This window comes from Callithrix jacchus, chromosome Y (assembly GCF_049354715.1).
Source record: "Callithrix jacchus isolate 240 chromosome Y, calJac240_pri, whole genome shotgun sequence".
NCBI classification, from domain to species: domain Eukaryota; kingdom Metazoa; phylum Chordata; class Mammalia; order Primates; family Cebidae; genus Callithrix; species Callithrix jacchus.
The window spans coordinates 5,619,190-5,639,435 of record NC_133525.1 but is presented as its reverse complement, the minus strand read 5'-3'; the positions used below and the strand labels follow the sequence as shown (position 1 = coordinate 5,639,435).

Genomic DNA, 20,246 nt, shown 5'->3' with positions numbered 1-20,246 from the left:
ATACCAATACACTGAGATAGCAGGGTTTACAGCAGAGAAAGAATTTAATAATTTCAGGACAATCGGTGCAAACATGAGAGGAGACCTCAAATCCATCTTTTTTATTTTTATTTTTTTGAGGCAGAGTGTCACTCTGTTGCCCAGGCTGGAGTGCAGTGGTGCAGTCTCAGCTCACTGCAACTTCTGCCTCCTGGGTTCAGCAATTCTCCCACCTCAGCCCCCCTGGTAGTTGGGATTAAAGGAGCCCACCATCATGCCTGGCTACTTTTTATACTTTTAGTAGAGACAAGATTTCACCATGTTGGCCGGGCTGCTCTCGAACTCCTAACCTCGGGTGATCTGCCTGCTTCAGCCTCCCAAAGTTCTGTGATTACAATGTGTGTGCCATTGTGCCTGGTCTCAAATCTATCTTTCCAAAGAGTTCTGGGCTGGGTTTTTTAGGGAAATCATGGAGGGTCTTGGGGTCACTGATAGGTTGGGGTAAGAGGGAATGAAATAATCAGAATATAGAAATGGCATGCTTTGTTAAGTCAGCTTGTCATAGGGTCCTTGAGAGCATCTGACATCAGTAGTTTTTCTGGTATGTAGGACCTGAGAGGTTACCGCAAATAGAAAACTTAACATTTCATAATGTTTTGTTATCATCCCGTAACAGGGTCTATGTGATTCTAGGACAAACAGTTACCAAACTAATAGGAAGACATAGAAAGCAAATTGACCTCAGGATCAAAGATGAGTATACTGCAAGCTTAGTTCATTTTGTTTCTCCCCATCCCTTCCTCTCTGATTGACTTTATGAAGTTTATAGAAACCATTTCAGTAGCATCACCAAAGGGGTTGGGGAGCAGTTGAGGTGCTGGAGGATCTTGGAATCCATTTCATGCAGGATGGAGCCCTTGGGTGGACCCACTCTATCTTCTGCAGCATGGAGAAGAAGGAAAGACGTCACGTCTGTGAGAAGCCAAAACACATTGTTTTTCACATTCATAGATGTTGAAAATTCACAAGTAGTGTCATTGATGTCTTCTCAGGCACCGTGAGGAACCTTTCCTCCTCTTCTTCTCCTTTCTTCACGTGCACGTACCTCTCCCCACCACCGACGATTTCATTGGCACCAGCAAGCATGGTTTATATGGGGACAATGTGGAAGAGATGGACTCCATGGTGGGTAGGTTGGAGGACCTAAGTGGACAGAAACTAACGTGTTCTGATAGTACAGGACACTGAAAACTGCTCTTGGTCAACCTGTGAAGTGAAGAGAATTATAACCATGGGACACGGTTTGTCTGAGACGTAAATGAGCTAATAGTTACAAGCAATTGAGAAAGTCAGAAAAATACCATATGCAGTTCCTCTCCTTTCTTTGCATGCCATCCGCTTAGTAACTGGGGTCTTTGTCTACTTGACTGCATCTCCAGTGCTGGCCAGACCACAAATTAGACCTTCTTTTTCAAATTTTCAACTCTTATTTTAGATTCAGGGGCTACATGTGCAGATTTGTTACCCGGGTGTATTGTGTGATGCTGAGGTTTAGGATATGATCAAACCCTTCATCCAGACACTAAACATAGCACCCAATAGTTAGTTTTTCAACCCTTGCCCCTACTGGTAGTCCACAGTATCGATTGTTTTTGATGCTACGCTCCCACTTACTTTGTTTTGTTTTTAAAAATAAATTTTATTGTGTATGTTTGAATATATTTTAGAGACAGAGTCTTGAGAAAATGAACTATTATTAATGCCAAAAGTTGTTCATTATGGCATTTTAAATTATGGCAAAGTATGAAAATTAACCAAAATAGTGAACAACAGTACATTGGTTAAACACTTATCATCACTTGATTAAGTGGTATCTTCCCGTTTTCTCCACTGTAAAGTTACTTATTTTCTCATTACTTATTAATTTGAAATTATTAACAATTTTATGGGAAATACTTTGAGAGGAAGCCAATATCTTGGTTCTTATCAAACTTTCAGTGCCAGGTTTAACATCCATTGATCATTTTCTCTTGGCTCAATTTCAGTGTGAGTTTTGCTAAAAGTATTGTGGTAATTTTTTTGAAGTATTTAAAAATATAAATTATTTCTTAGTCTTGTCCTTACCTGTGTGTCTTGGCTCTAGAAAATCTCTAAGATGCAGTACTTTAGGAATGTTAATGTAATGTTATCTGAGATAACCAACAGTAGAGCACACAGAATTGGACACATTTGCGACTAATGAGTTTTTCCATAATTATGCACAATACAGACTGGGTTTGGGAACTGTAGGTTTAAATCAGGCAAGTGCCAATGCCAAGCTGGAAGCAAACTCACTGTTTCTGTACCGCACTTCTGGTTCCTGTCCGTCACTTTACTTTTTTTGTTTATGGATTTGTTCTGACCACGAGGCACCCCTGGAGTCTCTCTAAATCTGCTGTGATTCTGGAGGCTGCCCAATTTAATCATTTCTCTTCTTTGCTCAATGAAACTCCATCAATTTTCATTTGTCTCAAGTTTCCGTTTTTTTTATTATTATTTTTTTATTTATTATTTATTTTGTTATTGCATTTTAGGTTTTGGGGTACATGTGCAGAACGTGCAAGACAGTTGCATAGGTACACACATGGCAGTGTGTTTTGCTGCCTTTCTCCCCTTCACACAGTTGTCATTTTTCCCCAGGCTATCCCTCCCCACCTCCCCCTCCCCACTGGCCCTCCCCTTTTCCCCCCAATAGACCCCAGTGTTCAGTACTCCCCTCCCTGTGTCCATGTGCTCTCATTTTTCATCACCCACCTATGAGTGAGAATATGCGGTATTTCATTTTCTGTTCTTGTGTCAGTTTGCTGAGAATGATGTTCTCCAGATTCATCCATGTCCCTACAAACAACACAAACTCATCATTTCTGATTGCTGCATAATATTCCATGGTGTATATGTGCCACAGTTTCCCAATCCAGTCTATCATCAATGGGCATTTGGGTTGATTCCAGGTCTTTGCTATTGTAAACAGTGCTGCAATGAACATTCGTGTACATGTGTCCTTATAGTAGAATGACTTATAGTCCTTTGGATATATACCCAGTAATGGGATTGCTGGGTCACATGGAATTTCTATTTCTAAGGCCTTGAGGAATCGCCACACTGTCTTCCACACTGGTTGAACTAATTTACACTCCCACCAACAGTGTGAAAGTGTTCCTATTTCTCCACATCCTCTCCAGCATCTGTTGTCTCCAGATTTTTTAATGATCACCGTTCTAACTGGCATGAGATGGTATCTCAATGTGGTTTTGATTTGCATCTCTCTGATGACCCGTGATGATGAGCATTTTTTCATATGTTTGTTGGCCTCATATATGTCTTCTTTTGTAAAGAGTCTGTTTATATCCTTTGCCCAATTTTGAATGAGCTTGTTTGTTTTTTTCCTGTAAATCTGTTTGAGTTCTTTGTAAATTCTGGATATCAGCCCTTTGTCAGATGGGTAAACTGCAAAGATTTTTTCCCATTCTGTTGGTTGCCAATTCACTCTAGTGACTGTTTCTTTTGCCGTACAGAAGCTGTGGAGTTTGATTAGGTTCCATTTGTCTATTTTGGCTTTTGTTGCCAATGCTTTTGGTGTTTTGATCATGAAGTCCTTGCCTACTCCTATGTCCTGGATGGTTTTGCCTAGATTTTCTTCTAGGGTTTTGATGGTGCCAGGTTTTATGTTTAAGTCTTTAATCCATCTGGAGTTAATTTTAGTGTAAGGTGTCAAGAAGGGTCCAGTTTCTGCTTTCTGCACATGGCTAGCCAGTTTTCCCAACACCATTTATTAAACAGGGAGTCCTTTCCCCATTGCTTGTTTTTGTCAGGTTTATCAAAGATTGTATGGTTGTAGATATGTTGTGTTGCCTCCGATGCCTCTGTTTTGTTCCATTGGTCTATTTCTCTGTTTTGGTACCAGTACCATGCTGTTTTGATTACTGTAGCCTTGTAGTATAGTTTGAAATCTGGTAGTGTGATGCCCGCCGCTGTGTTCTTCTTGCTTAGAATTGACTTGGCTATGCGGGCTCTCTTTTGGTTCCATATGAAGTTCATGGTGGTTTTTTCCAGTTCTGTGAAGAAAGTCAATGGTATCTTGATGGGGATAGCGTTGATTCTGTAAATTACTTTGGGCAGTATAGCCATTTTCACGATATTAATTCTTCCTAACCAAAATGTTTAAGAATTTCCACAGGGTGCCAGCAGAGCAGAAGGAAAAACAACAACAATAACAACTGTTTCCTCTCTCCTTCTCAATTCTCCAGCTACCGCCCTGGAAATTAAACTGACAAAAGAACAAAAGAAAAACAGAGTTTATTCAGACATGCCGTGCACATCCACATGGGGTGAAACTCAGTGACGAGTAACTCAAAAATGTGGTTAGAGCTTGGAGGGCATAGAACAAATCACCCAAGAATACCTTTGTCAAGAAAGAAAAAGGCCTTTTAAGCTTCTAGCAGCTGCAAATTTTGGGAAGATAAATACAGGAGGGAAATGAATGGGAAATTGAGTAAGCTTTCTTACATGTAGATTTCTCTAGGCCTATGTCTCTGGTAATTAACAGTCTAAGCTTACTTTTAGGCAAATAGAAGAGTGCAGAGAGTTTTGGGATTTTTTTTTTCCACTCCCTTACCTGACTTGCTTATATCGTGTTGAGTAAAAAAAGCATGAGATCATGTCCTTTGCAAGAACACAGATAGAGCTGGAGGCCATTATCCTCAGCAAACTAGCGCAAGAACAGAAAACCAAATACTGCATGTTCTCACTTATATGTGGGAGCTGAATGATAAGAACGCATGGACTCGAAGAGGGGAACAACACACACCGGGGCCATTGGGAAGGTGGAGGGTGGGAGGAGGGAGAGCATCAGGGAAAACAGCTAATGGGTATGTGAATCCAGAACATCTGAGACAGGTCTCAGTGAACTTAGAAAGTTTTGCAAAGGTTGAGGATGTGCCCGTGACACAGCTTCAGGAAGTCTTGACCACATGTTCCCAAGGTGGTTGCAGCACAGCTTCGTCTTATGCATTTAGGGAGACATGAGACATCAATCAATATATGTAAGAAGTACATTGGTTTGGTCTAGAAAGGCTGGGAGACTCAAGCAAAAGCAGGAAGATTCGAAGCCGGGAGAGGGTTTCCAGGTCCCAGAGGAACAGTTGCATTCTAATGAGTTTCCGATGAGCCTTTCCAAAGGAGGCAATCACATATGCATCTATCTCAGTGAGCAGAGGGGTGACTTTGAATAGAATGAGAGGCAGGTTGGCCCTAAGCAGTTCCCAGGGCCCCCAGTATATATTACCTTTTCATAGTTTCTAAACATAACAACTGGGTGATGAAATAATCTGTATAAAAAACCCCTACGAGAGTTTTCTTTTAGCAGATCTTGTTTCTCAATTGTCTTCAGCTCAAAATAACCCTTATGTCAAAGTGATATCTTTTGGGGTGACTTATTCTGCTCTCCTACAGCAGCCTTAAGCAAAGTTTGGAGCTGTCTTGCAGAAGACCACCAGGATGACCAAAGAGTGTAATAGAAAGGAGAGTTGCATTGGTGAAGTTGGGTTGCAGACTGTGAAGTTAGAGTCCCTGGCATAAACAGAAGGTGCTCTCTCTCTCGCTGAAGAGGGAAGAGAGGCTGGGGCCTCATGCCTCATAGGGATCATATTACACAATGGAGTCATGCATATCCAGCAGGTTTGGGGGGAACTATACATATTTATGAGGGGAGCTGACTGCATGCCTGATGGGTAAACATATACATAACATATGTCCCATGTCCACTTTAGGGCTATGTTTTTGCGTTAAAATGAGGTAGGGTATGGTGGCTCATGCCTGTGTAATCCTAGCACTTTGGGAGGCCAAGGCAGGTGGATCACTTGAGCTCAGGTGTTTGAGACCAGACTGGGCAACAGGGTGAAACCTCGTCTGTACAACAAATAAAAATAAAAGAATTAGCTGGGCATGGTGGCACGCGCCCGTGGTAACAACTATTTGGGAGGCTGAGGTAGGTGAATCGGTTGAGCCCGGGAGGTAGAGGCTGCAATAAGCTGTGACTCCACCATTGCACTCCAGCCTGGGTGACAAAGTGGAACTGCATATCCAAAAAGAAAAAAGAAATTTGGCTCCGTGTGTGAAGACAGTTTGTGTGAAGCCTCTATGCGGTGCTGAACCTGAAGTAAGGGCTGCAGTTACTTATCAGGAAAGAACGTGTGTAAGGCTGGTCCCCTGTGGGAATAGTGGTCTGGGTTGTCAAGCGTTACAAGGTGTCTGGCACAGTAGATTATGCTTGTAATCCCAGCACTTTGGGAGCCTGAGGCGGGCAAATTGCTTGAATTAAGGAGTTTGAGAACAGCCTGGGCAACATGGTGAAACTCCATCTCTACAAAAAATACACACAAAAAAATTAGTTGAGCATGTGACATGAACCTGTGGTCCCAGGTACTCAGGAGGCTGACCCGGAAGGATCACTTGAGTTCAGGAGGTTGAGGCTGCAGTGAGCCATGATCACACCACTGCACTCCAGCTTGGGCTGTAGAGCGAGACCCTGTTTAAAACAAGAGAGTTAGAAGGGTCTGATAATTTGCCTGGTAGCTCCACTTCTTAGGGAGTTTAGCAGAAGTGAGGTTTCTCTTACAGCCATAGGAATTGAGGAAGTTAGCACGCAAGTCTCTCTGTGAACTCTTAGCCGTAGCTAACTTTTCTTTCCGTAACCTCCAGGCCTGTTTTAGTTGCTAAAGGGGCATATATTTTGGTCTCTCTGATGACAGGGCCTTGTGCAACAGTGGAGCTCCTGCATCATGAAGGTCACCCTGAACATGGATAATATCACCCCAGACCACAGCTGCGGGCTTCACGGTAACTTGGGGCAAATGTCACTGTTTTCCAAAACACGGCTGAAGTTTCAGGTCTGACTACACAGGCACAGCCCTGTTCTTCGACTGGTCATGTTTAAGGTAAGAGCTTTACTTAAGCTGAGCACCAAAAGATGTGTTGAATTAAGCTTAGCCTAAAGCTGCCTCCTGACATATTTTAAGGTTTGCCTAGAAGTTTCTAACCTAACTGGATGTGTAAGCAGGAACCTCCTCTTGTACCAATCACAAAGCTTTGTCCGAAGGAAGTCAACTGTCCAAACCATGCTCAGACAAGGCCAGTGGTGAGCTGCAATGAATATGGCTCTTTCTGTCACTTTCCTTTTCTCGTCCATAAACCTCCTCTCACCATAAGACAGTGCCGGCATCTCTCTGAACCTGCTCTGGTTCAGTGGGTTATCCAATTTGTGAATCCTTCTTTACTCAATTAAACTCTGTTAAATTTATTTTACTTATTTATCTTTATTATTTATTTCTTTTAGAGACAGTTTCTCACTTTATCACCCAAACTGGAGGGCAGTGGCACCATCATAGCTCACTGCAGCCTTAACCTCCTGGGCTCAAGCGATCCACCCACCTCAGCCTCCCAAATAGCTAAGACTATAGGTGTACCTCACCTGCCTCAGCCTGCAGAGTAACTGGGGCCATAGGTCATAGGTGTGAGCCTCTCTCTCTCTTTTTTTTTTTTTTTTGCTTTAGCTATTAGAAGAATGTTGGTGCCACTGGCAGAAATCTGATGGAGGAAGCTATGTGTTGTAAGCCGTGCGTTGGAGATGCCACTGAGCTATCTCAGGGGAAATGCCGGAGAGACAGTGGAAGGTGAAGGCTGGATGACAGGAGACTGTTGGTCTGGAGGTGAGACAGCGGCACTCGGGGATCCTGGCTTCAGCTGCACTGGGTGGTTTCCAGGCTTCAGCTATGCTGGATGGTTTTCTTTAGCATGTAAATTTATGTCTCATACTAGTTCAAGGCACGTCTGGCCCCACACATTTCTTTTGTCGTCATTGCTTTTTGTTTTACTCCTCTGATGCTACAAAAGCTCCAGTATATACTTCTTTGAAGAACAAAGTCAGTCACCCTGGCTCATGCCTGTGGGCCCAGCACTCAGAAGGCCGAGGCAGGAAGATGGCTTGAGCCTGGGAGGTCGAGGCTACAGTGAGCTATGGATACACCACCATACTCTAGCCTGGGGGACAGAGTGGGACCCTATCTCAAAAGAAAGGAAAAAAAGCAAGATAGTGCATTTAAACGAAAGAGCGTTCTCTTAAAATGGAATAGGAAACACTTTCATTGAGTGGGCATGTGGCTCATGGCTGTAATCTCAGCACTTCGGGAAGCCGAGGTGAGAGGCTCACCTGAGTTGGAGACCAGCCTGGGCAATGTGGAACCAAAAACACCTGGGCGTGACCGTAACCAGGTTGCAGAAACCTATTCAGAAGCTTGTGCTGAAATCCACTATTCCATACCTTGCTATAAATAGCCGACTCTAAAGCCCTTTAATTAAAACTTACTTCAGCAGCACTTCCACATACTTCTTTCTGTTTTGTTTCTTGCTCTTTCATCCAGGCTGGATTACAGTGGCGTGATCATGGCGCACTGCAGTCTCGTCCTCCCAGGCTGAATTGATCCTCCCACATCAGCCCCCTGAGTAGCTGGGATGGCAGGCATACATCCTCATACCTGCCTAGCTTTTGCATTTTTTTGTAGAATGTGGTTTTGCCATGTTGCCCAGGCTGGTCTTGAACTCCTGGCCTTGAGCAGTCCTCCTGCCTTGGCCTCCCAAAGTGCTAGCATTACAGACATGAGCCACTGTGCCCAGTCACATACTTCTTAACCCATAAACATTTAAGCTAACCCCCAGATCAGAGAGACAGATTTCAGCCCTGCCTCCTGTCCCCTTGCCAGTTGACCTCACAATAAAGTGCTAAAAAGAAAAAAAAAACATACTGTACGGCACGGCATGGTGGCTCCCAGCTGTAATCCAAGTGCTTTGGAGGCTAAGGCGGGCAGATTGCTTGCACTCAGGAGTTGGAGACCAACATGGAAACAGCAAAACCCTGTCTTTACCAAAAAATCTAAAGATTAACCAGGCATGGTGTGTGTGCCTGTGGTCGCAGCTACTCCGGAGGCTAAGACAGGAGGATTACTTGAGTCTGTGGCAAAAGCTGTGGTGAGCCAAGATGATGCCACTGCACTCCAGCCCGGGTGACAGAGTGAGACCCTGTCTTGACAACAACAAAAACCAAAACCCCCAAAGCAGTGTCCTAGCATTGGCTTATATGCATGTCTACGGGCAAGTCCATTGCTCAGCAGCAGAATGGGCAAAGCAACCCTGAAGAGTGGTAAGAAACCCTGTGTGGCTGGGAGACACAGAATGAGGTAAATGGTGGCAGACGCTGAAGGTGGAGAGGTAGCGGACGTTTCAGACCTCATAGTCCAAGATCAGAAGCTTGTGCTGTATTCCAGGAACAGTGGAAAACCATGACATGGCTCTACTCGGAGCACAGCAGGGTCAGGTCTACAATCTCCTCTTCCCTATGGTCAGGTCTACAGTCTCATCTTCCCTATGATCACGTCTACCATCTCCTCTTCCCTAAGGTCAGGCCTACAATCTCCTCTTCCCTACGGTCAGGTCTACAGTCTCATCTTCCACAGTGTCAAGAGGATTTTGCACTAGAGGAGAATAAGGCTGGGAACTGAGGCAGTACCAGTTAGCAGGATGCTGCAATGAAGAAAGTAAGAGATGGTGAAAGCTTCCACTTGGCTCCTGGCATTATGCGAGCTGGAATGATGCAGGCTGATCCAGAAGCTATATAGAATCAAGGCACAGGACAGGAAGATTAAATCATGTGTGATTAAATCATATCACAGCCTCCAATAAATCAACTTTACTGATTCATTCTTGTTTTCTTGTTTCAGACCAACATCTCTGAGAAAGAAGTTGGATTACTATGAAGGTCTTCTTTTGCTTTGTCCTTTTTTTTTTTTTTTTTTTTTTTACAGTGCAGAGTCTCACTCTGTCACGCAGGCTGGAGTGCAGTCACGTGATGTTGGCTCACTGCAACCTCACCTCCCGGGTTCAAGCAATTCTCCTGTTTCAACCTCCCAGGTAGCTGGGATTACAGGTGTACACCACCACGTCCAGGTGATTTTTCAATGTTTTGTGTGGATGGGGTTTTGCCATGTTGGCCAGTCTGGTCTCAAACTTCTGCTTCAATTGATGCACCCACCTCAGCCTCCCAAAGTGTTGGGATTACAGGCATGAGCCACTGCCTGGCGGCTCTATCCTTGAAGGGCTATAATGGAACCAACCAAGGAAGGACCCGAGCAGCAAATGGTCAGTCACTCCTCACCCTGGTATCTCTGGGAATTTTATGAGGCTACTGTAGAAAAATGGTTTGATGAAATGAAGACTGTGGTCACCTAGTAAGTTGTAGAGAAATGACTTCCACATGTAGGGTTTTCCTTTCCCAGACACATCCTAAAGATGAAATGGATAAAACCCCTGGTTTGGAAAGGTAATTAGTATAATTAGGACCATATTTATTTTTCAAAGACAGAGTTGAGGACCACTGTCGTTTTCTGTAATGCACGTCTAAGTGGGCTCCAAGGGATTGGGAACCCTCGTCCTGAAGCTGATTTTATAACCTGGGGCACATCTGTGGAAATACACGGTTGGAAGGGAGCTTGCAAAGAGCTCTAGAGATCCCACTGCTGATTGGTTTTCATAGAAGAAATCGCTCATGTGCCTCTGTAGCTGCCTCCATTCTAATAAGACAATGCAGCTTCCTCTCTCCCCAGCTTTCAACATCTGTGGAGACAGGCAATAAGGATTCTGATGCCGTCTTTTAATGATGCTCTCATAAAACCCGTGACTAGATCGCAGGCCTTGCCTCCACTCTCCCCAAGCGACATTAAACATTCTTCCCATCTGCATTCGCCAACCCCTTTACCTTCTCTGTGTCCTCTCCAAGTAAATATTTTCTTAAAATAGGCATCCACGCTTGACCAAAAGTTGAATACATGTCTACCAAAACCTGAGGATGCTAAAAAAGAGTTTGTCTTGATTTTCATACCTGTGACCTATCTGTCATTTTATCTTGTTAATAATTGTAACTTCCAGGTCGGGCGCAGTGGCTTATGCCTGTAATCCCAGCACTTTGAGAAGTCAAGAAGGAGGATCACTTGAGGTAAGGAGTTCAAGACCAGCCTGGCCAACATGGGGAAACCCTGTCTCTACTAAAGGTTGAAAAATTAGCCGGGTATAGTGGTGCACACCTGTCATTCCAGCTACTCAGGAGGCTGAGGCACGAGAATGGCTTGACCTGGGAGGCAGAGGTTGCAGTGAGCTGAGATTGCACCACTGCACTCCAGCCTGGGCAATGGAGTGAGAAATTCCATCTCAAAAATAAAACAAAACAAACTACAATGTAGAGATTTTCTGTGAATGGGGTTATACTGTTAGTCAGTGTTTGAATCAGCATCTGTAGTCCTTTTAGGAAGTAATAACAAGGTACAAGAAGAGAGGAAAGAGATGGCACATTGCAATCTACGTGAGGCTTTGGGTGTGAGCGAGGTTTCTAGGGTCTTCTCACAGAGAAACAGCAAGAGAGAGAGGGCAGCATGCTTATATTCTATGCAGCCGAGAGTGCCAAAGATCTGAGAGGGAGATGCTGGCAGCAAGTGAAAAAAGAGAATTTTCCCAGTGGAGCTCTTTTTAAAAAACAGAGATGGGGTCTTGCTGTGCTGTCCAGTCTGGGCTTGAACTTCTGGCCTCAAGTAATCCTCCCACACTGGCCTTTCAAAATGGTGGGATTACAGTTACGAGTCACCATGCTTGACCGCCATCGGGGCACTTTGATGCTTGGCTATAAAAGTTATACTCCCAAGAAGAAGCCCAAAGATGAGGAAGAAAAAAAACAAGTGTGCTGTGTTCACCAAGAACAAGCTGTCTGCTTTGCATGTGACCCCAAGAGGATACCTCTTAGAAGGACAGTGGTCATTGGAGTTAGGGCCCACCCAGATAATCCAAGATGATCCCGTCTGATTACATCTGCAAATACCCAGATAAGGGCCTATTCCAAGGTTCTGTGGTTAAGATGTGAAGTTTTATTTTAAATGTTGCCATTCAACCTACTACAGCTTCCATGGGACATATTTGTCCAGCATTCAGTGATGTAAACAGGATTTCTGTGTGTTTTTAAGAGCTGAAAAGGGAGGAATAATTATCATTTCTGAAATACCCTGAGTATTTTAGCAAAATAAACGTTTCCCCGATTTGCTCAATGAATCTTTAGAATAAGTAGTAGGGAATTAACTATCATGGGTGAGATTCGAGAGTTGGATGAATTAAGGGAAAAAGTAAAAAGCTCTTAAAATCTTACTACCTCCTGCTAGCTCACCAGACACCTGTAATGCTTCAGGAGCAGCACATGAAATATAATTTTTGAAGGAGAATTCCACGTGCACATCTACATCAACGGAAAAAACAGCTGGGTTGGAAACCCTAGGAAAATGAACAGAGAGTAATTTTTGAGATTTTCTTTCATTGAAAAAACAAAACTTACTGGTTCAGAGATAAAAGAAAATGAAGCACTTTTTTTTTGTAAAGGAAAGAATTATCAGATTTGGAGGGAAACACTGATATGAGAAGTAAACGAATAGGTGAAAATATAAGGTAACCTTAGTGGAAAGGGATTTTAAAATTTTTCTTTGAAACTCCCTGTTTCATATGCTATGTGAATCTGATTTATTTACATTCATTACATGTTAGCAGACAGACTTATGCTTTTACTCATGCTGTGCAGGATTTGGTGTACAAAGAAAAACATCTACCTATACTTATTTTGGTTATTGGTAAAATTAAATAAAGTCTTCTTTATCATGGCTTCTTGGGTTTGAAAATACTTGGTGGACACCCAGCTTCAATTTTGGGGAATATGTTATGGGGAAACTCATGAATCACAGCTCATTTTTTCAAAGCATGTGGAGATTCCAATCACATGAAAAAATAAACTTCCACTTAAAATAGCATAATTCCAATAGGTGCTTTTGAAACAATGGAATCAACTCAGAATCCAAATTCTCTAGCTCTCTGATCATCAGTTATAGAATTAAAATATTAAGGGAAATTGTTTAAATATTGAAAACCTTTTAACCGATGGCTATCACATAATCATACGGAATGAGTAACCGTCCCCAAATGCATGACAGAGTCATTTTAAAAATTAATGATGCAACTACAGTTGGAATCCACACACACAAACACACAATGACCCATGGCACGTTTTATTTATACCATGCAAATGTTAAGTTAATCATTGCTTCTAGCTAATGCATATCCCAGAGTTTCTAGAGCCACTTGTAGTTTTTGCAGAGTTACATGGAAATGTTGATTAAGTCCAAATGGAATCGCAGTTTAGGTGACTTAAACGCCAAATGGCTTCAATCACTTCCCGGAGTGAGACAAAGGGGAACTCATTGCAAATACATCCTACACAGGGCCTTCTGTTGACAATGTAGTGGTTACTTTGTTTCACGTGGTCACTTCCACACAGTAGCTTAGAAAAGTGATAAAATTTTACCAACAGATATGGAGTGGGGGCGGGGGGGTGGTGAGAGAGAGAGACAGAGAGAGAAGAAAGATAGATACATAGATAGAGATAGATAGATAGAGATAGATGAGATAGATAGAGATGACAAATAGGTGAAATACCTAATTAGAGAGGTAGAGATACATATAGATGGACAGAGGAATGAATGACAGACGATAGATGAGATGGATAATGGATAATTAACAGATAGATGAGATAAATACATGGATAGATAGATAAAATAGGTAGATAGAAGAAAGAAGAGAAAGATTACATGGATGGATAGATAGATGGTAGCTAGATACAGAGATAAGCAGATGGAATACATGGATGAATGGTTAGATAGATGGAATACATAGATGAAATCAATGGATGGATGGGTGGATAGGTAGGTAGCTCAGTGGGTTGGTAGCTAGCTGGATAGTGATATAGTTTGGCTGTGTGCTAACCCAAATCTCATCTTGAATTGTAAGTTCCACAATTCCCATGTGTTGTGGGAGGAACTTAGTGGGAGGTGATTGAATTATGGGAGCAGGTCTTTCCTGCACTGTTCTCATGATAGTCAATAATTCTCATGAGATCTGATGGCTTTAAAAAGGGGAGTTTTCCTGCACAAGCCCTCTCTCTGCCTGCTGCCATTCATGTAAGACATGAGATGTGGACTTGCTCCTCCTTCCCTTCTGTCATGATTATGAGGATTTCTCAGCCACACGGAACTGTAAGTCCAATAAGCCCCCTTTCCCATATAAATTACCCAGTCTCGGGTATGTCTTTATCAGCAACCTGAAAACAGACATACGGAGAGATGTATAGAGAGATGCATAGATAGATACATACATACATACACACGTAGATGACAGATAGATACATACATACACACATAGATGATACATATATACATACATACATAAAAACATAGAAATAGAAAGAATAAATGGTCTGGACAACAGGATAAATAACAGAAGTTATTGTCCCTAAATTCTCCATATGCCTCTGAAACAGTGCTAGCCAAAGCCCTTCTCAGATACAGGAGAGGGTCCCTCGATTTTCATTCCCTTATTCCTCACACTGAGACCTCCTCGTTCTCAGCAGTGAGGTGCTCTGTTTAGCACTAGGAGTCACAGCCCGAGCTCCCAATCCAAGAGACATCTGCAGGTTAGCACTCAATCTTAAAGAAAGAACGTGAAAGCTGTCAACACTGTGGATTGGGACGAGGCTGGAGAGCAGGTGACAGCCATCATTGCAAGTCTGCTGGCTGCATCGATGCTCTGTGTGACTTCAGTCCTACTCAAGGTGGCCCTGGCCTGTGGGTTCTGCACAGTCCTTTCTGGCTCACAAAAGCATACAAGGATGGAGACAGAGGATTAAAACTCCTGCTTGTCCAACCTGGACCCAACCTTTAAAACTTCTGCTTGCTTCTGTCCAACCTTGACCCAACCTTGAGAAAAGAACAGTTTGGTGATATCTGAGGTAGCACAAACAACATGACTTGCAAGCTAGTCAGACCTGCACTTTAATCTCAGCTTTAAAGCTCAGTGAACATGCGATCTTCAACATATCCTCCTGCCTCCCTGCACCTCTGAGATACCCTGTTACATGATGGGTACTGTTCTTCACAATGTCATCTGCATGTCAATCAGACTGCAGTGTACACATTCACATACAGGGAGGCTTTGTTTCACAATATTATCTGCATGTCAATCAGACTGCAGTGTACACATTCAAATACAGGGAGGCTTTGTTTCACAATGTCAACTGCATGCCAGTTAGACTGCAGTGTGAACATTCAAATACAGGAAGGCTTTGTTTCACAATGTCAACTGCATGCCAGTTAGACTGCAGTGTGAACATTCAAATACAGGAAGGCTTTGTTTCACACACATCACTTCGAGTGAGTCAAAACTGACCTGCCAGCACAGCTCAATTTGCACAAATAGCAATTTACTCAAACATTTAAGTGATTTTCTTAAAGAGGTGTTGACTTACTTTATAGCTTTCTTTTTTAGATGAAAATATTGAGAAGTTTTTTTTAATCTTGTATTCATTACACTTAGAGTTGTTATATCATACAATAGACATCAAGAGTGTATGGAGAGAATCAACAAAGAATTTGAAATTAATGGTGTTAATCCCTGATGTTGATTGCCAAATGATTTAAGACACTGATATTTTTTATCTTTCTTAAGACAGGGTCTGGCTCTGTCACCCAGGTTGGAGGGCAGTGGTGTAATCTTGGATCACTGCAAGCTCCACCTCCCAGGCTCAGCTGATCCTCCCACCTCAGCCTCCCAAGTACCTGAGACTCCAGGCACATGCAACCACCACAACGCACCAATATTTTTTGTAAGTTTTTTTTTTCAATAGAGATGAAGTTTTGCCATGTAGCCCAGGCTGGTCTTGAACTTATGGGCTCAAGCAATCTGTCTGCCTAAGCCTCCTAAAGTGCCAGGATTACAGGCGTGAGCCACCATGCCTGGTCAAGAATTTTTAATAGACATCAAAGTTTCCATCAAGCATGTAGGTGTTCATTATTATTAGTAGTAGTAGTAATAATTTATCTTTCATGATGAGATTTTGCTTTGTTTCCCAGGATGGAGTGTAGTGTTGTGATCATGACTCGTTGAAATCTCAACCTCCTAAGCTCCAGGAATCCTTCCACCTCAGCTTCCTGAGTAGCTGAGAGTACAGGTGCACTTCACCATGCCCAGCAAATTTTTCTATTTTATATAGAGATGGGGTCTCATCATCTTGCCAAGGCTTCAAGCAATATTTCCGCCATATTTTTATTATTATCATTTTGAGATGTAGGGTCATTCTGCCACCCAGACTGGAGTACAATGGCATGACCTTCGCTCACTTCCACCTATTCCTCCTGGGTTCAAGTGATTCTCGTGCCTCAGCTTCGCAGGTAGCTGCGACTACAGGCGCACACCACCCTCCTGGGTAATTTTTTCTATTTTTAGTAGAGACAGGGTTTTGTCATGTTGGCCAGGCTCATCTTGAACTCCTGACCTCAAATGATCGGCTAACCTCAGCCCCTTAAAGCGCTGGGATTACAGGCGTGAGACACCGTGCTCAACCACCATATTATTATTTTTAATATACCTTTATTTTTAGAGCAGTTTTAGGTTCACAGCAAAATTGAGTGGAAAGTACAGAGAGTATCCACATACTCCATGCCCCCAGACAGACACAGCCTCCACCAGTCAACATCTCCCACTAGAGTGGTGCATTTGCTACAATTCATGGGACTGACACATCATCATGACCCAAAGTTGACAGTTAAAGTTCACAGTTGGTGTTGTGCATTCTGAGAGTGTTGACAAATCCATGACATGCATCCCACACTATACTATCACACAGTATAGTTTAACGTTCTCTAAAATCCTTTGTGCTCCACCTATTTATATCGCTCCTCCACCAACCCATATCAACAACTGATCTTATTGTCTCCAAAGTTTTGTCCTTTCCAGAACATCATATAATTGAAAGCATGCAGCAGGTAGTTAACTTTAAAAAATAAAATTCTGAATTATTTCTTTTGAAAAGAAAACATTATTTTTTAGCCAGGATGATGTTTAAATAATTACTGTGTGTCAGACATTGTATATATCTTGCTTAATTAAGTTATTAACATTTTTGTGAATAAAGCGTTCACCACCTTATGTTACAGTACAGCTCAGAGGATCGAAATTGGGGCAGGTATGCATGTGAGCTTCCTTACTTTTGAGACCCCTGCTGTTGACTCTATATTTGTTTTGAAAACTCTGAGTCTGCTACTGACCATCAGAATACTTGGATCTTGACTTTGACCTTAGGTTTCATTTATTTCTATCCATGTGCCATTTGACAGGTTGAAGCCACCATCAAGTCGAGATTTCCTACACAAAAAATGTTCTTATGAGCAGGCTGGGCATGGCGGCTCACACCTGTAATCCCACCACTTTGAGAGGCTGAAATGGGCAGATCACTTGAGGTCAGGAGTTCAAGTTCAGCCTGGCCAACAAAGCGAAACATTGTTTCTACTAAAAATGCAAAAATTAGCCAGGCATGGTGGTGTGCGCCTGTAATCTCAGCTACTTGAGAAGCTGAGGCAAGAGAATACAGAGTGAGCCCCTGTCTCGATCGATCGATCAATAGATAGATAGATAGACAAACAAATGTTCTTATGAGTGATCATCTCTTTGAGGAATAAGGGAAAGGCCATTCCTATAAACAATTCATGTTTTATTATCACTGATATTCTGTTTTATTGCATGTTTGATGTGCAAGTGAGGAAGACCAAAAAAATTTTGAAGAAATGCTTCATATAGACAGAGTTAGTAGTAAGAGAAATCGGACACAAGAGGACCTAATTTAGTCAGTGAAATAGTCTACCTGCATTACCTGGATACACAAGAGTGTTGAGATACCACCAAGAAGCTCCGAGAAACTCTCTGAGTCTCTGTTCCCCTGGATTGTGTTGGATGCATGAATTCACACTGGAATTCCGGATACAGCATCCTCTTGATTGAAATGCTTTTCAGGCAGCATCTGTAGGGACCTTTCTCAGAGTCAATGACTGGTGACACCTCTTCCTAGCCTACACTTATATTCCAAATCTGTGTAACTTTCTTGCTACAAATACACAAAGATGGAAATGCAACATCTAACTGTAATTAAGGAGAGTGAGAGGTGCATACTTGCTGCTGTGATCAGTTGTGTTTCTATGAAAATGCTTAGGCATAATTTTACCAAATTAATATTACAGTAACCATGCACTTGAGTCAACTTCTACCAAGTTCATTTGGGTTTAAACGAAATATGGAGATGAGCTAGTTTTTACCCAGAAAGGCAGTGGGGAGCTACAGTAATATTTTCAGCTCTTATGGCTGGTCATGAAGTAAAGAGATTCTGAATTCTATGATCCCCTTTGAAAAATAAAGAGATTCTAATTTCTATGGGGAAAATGTAACTTCTATGGAGAAATTCAAGTTTTTTGGGCAAGAGTGAGGTACCAGAGACAGAAAAGGAGAATAAGTTCAGAGAGAAGACATTTATGCAGGAAGTACAACACACACACACACACACACACACATTCACACAAACACAACACGAGTAGGGTGGACACTTCAATAGAAGAAAGGGCTTGAATGAAAATATGCAGGCCTGGCATGGTAGCTCATACCTGTTATCCCAGAACTTTAAGAGGCTGAGGCAAGAAGATCGCTTGAGCCCAGGAGTTTGAGACCAGCCTGGAAAACATCTTGTAGATGTGAAACACCATCTCTACAAGAAAATGCAAAAAACTTAGCTGGGCATGGTGGCACACATCTGTAGTCTCAGATACTCGGGAGGCGGAAGTGGGAGGATAACCTGAGATTGGTAAGACAATGTGACAGTGAGCCTGGTGACAGAAGAAGACTCCCAAGAAAACAAAAAATAAATGGGAAAAATGCGGAAGAAAAATACGGGTATAGGATAGCAAAAAGGAGCATCCACTTAATCGAAATAGCCATAGTATGCCAAAAATTACAGATGGTGAAGACAGATTCAAAATAAAGCAAAGAACGTTGTTAGCTCGGAGGTGGTCCTTATACTATGCAGACAATCAAGGTAAATTGCTGTGTGATCACAGTGCAAATGTGGATGCAAAGACAAACAGAAAACAGTTACATCACATGCTTTGCAATTTCCTACTTCTGGCATCTAATGTTGTACAAGACGTTGGCCACCATTGCTCTCATAGGCAACAGGAGATTAAGGGTGGGTGGGAAGAATAAAAATGGGAATAAAAAACTACCCAAAGACATGAGGGTAGCCTCTGGGCATCGCTGAGAGTGAGGTTAGAAAACAACAGTGCTAAAATGCGTACATGATTACCATTTTGTATTCTCAACACAGACTGGGGTTTCAGTAGTAAAGACTGTTAACTAATGTGCTCTTAGATTCTGTCATTTCTGCTATCCAACATTTTACACAGGATATCCATGCAAGTCATTCTGTTAGTCTCCAAAGACTAGAAATAAAAGTTGTTTAAAAACTTTTCTAATTAGATTTTTTGTATTTTACTCTGGTATCAAAGTCATTTCTTTTCCAGCTCATAAAGCTCATCCTAAAAAAATGACATATCCAGTATGAATTGTAGGTTCCAAATGCTTTGAATCACATCATCGTGGTGGGTGTGGTTTTTCTATAATCACTTCCTAAAGAGAAACGTTTATTTTTGTTGGTTTCTTTAAGCCTCTTCTCATATAAATGCTGTAAAGACAGAAAAAAAATCTCAGCACAGTATGTTGATAAATCCCACGATAATTCTCTCCAATTTTATTAGTTAAGAATTCAAGTTTAGGCCGGGCCCGGTGGCTCACGCCTGTAATCCCAGCACTTTGAAAGGCCAAGACGGGTGGATCACGAGGTCAAGATATCGAGACCATCCTGGTCAACATGGTGAAACCCCGTCTCTACTAAAGATACAAAAAATTAGCTGGGCACAGTGGCACGTGCCTGTAATCCCAGCTACTCAGGAGGCGGAGGCAGGAGAATTGCCTGAACTAAGGAAACGGAGGTTGCGGTGAGCCGAGATCGCGCCATTGCACTCCATCTTGGGTAACAAGAGTGAAAATCCATCTCAAAAAAAAAAAAAGAATTCAACTTTATTATGCAAACAAATCAGTATTGAGACACGCACGTCAGGTAGGCGACAAAATGTCTTAAAACTTTATTTCTGCAGAGTTTTCTTTCACGAAAGTGTGTAAAAGTCAATCATTCTTGGACATTTTCTTAACTTTATTAATAACTTTGA

General features: G+C 42.3%; 1 long non-coding RNA gene across 3 annotated transcripts in view; it reads right to left on the bottom strand.

The window, feature by feature from the left end:
* Window positions 1–2,698: 2,698 nt before the first annotated feature.
* The window catches only part of LOC144576514 (uncharacterized), a 43,473-nt gene continuing 25,925 nt past the window's right edge, over window positions 2,699–20,246 (bottom strand). Inside the window, exons 5-6 of one of the 3 annotated variants that reach the window (XR_013531931.1) lie at window positions 18,630–18,730; window positions 2,699–4,285 (exon numbers count right to left, since the gene is read on the bottom strand). This is a non-coding gene — a long non-coding RNA (uncharacterized LOC144576514). Of the gene's footprint in view, window positions 4,286–13,153; window positions 18,731–19,636; window positions 19,703–20,246 lie in introns of those variants that run through there. The other 2 variants (XR_013531930.1, XR_013531932.1) reach the window with 2 other exon arrangements.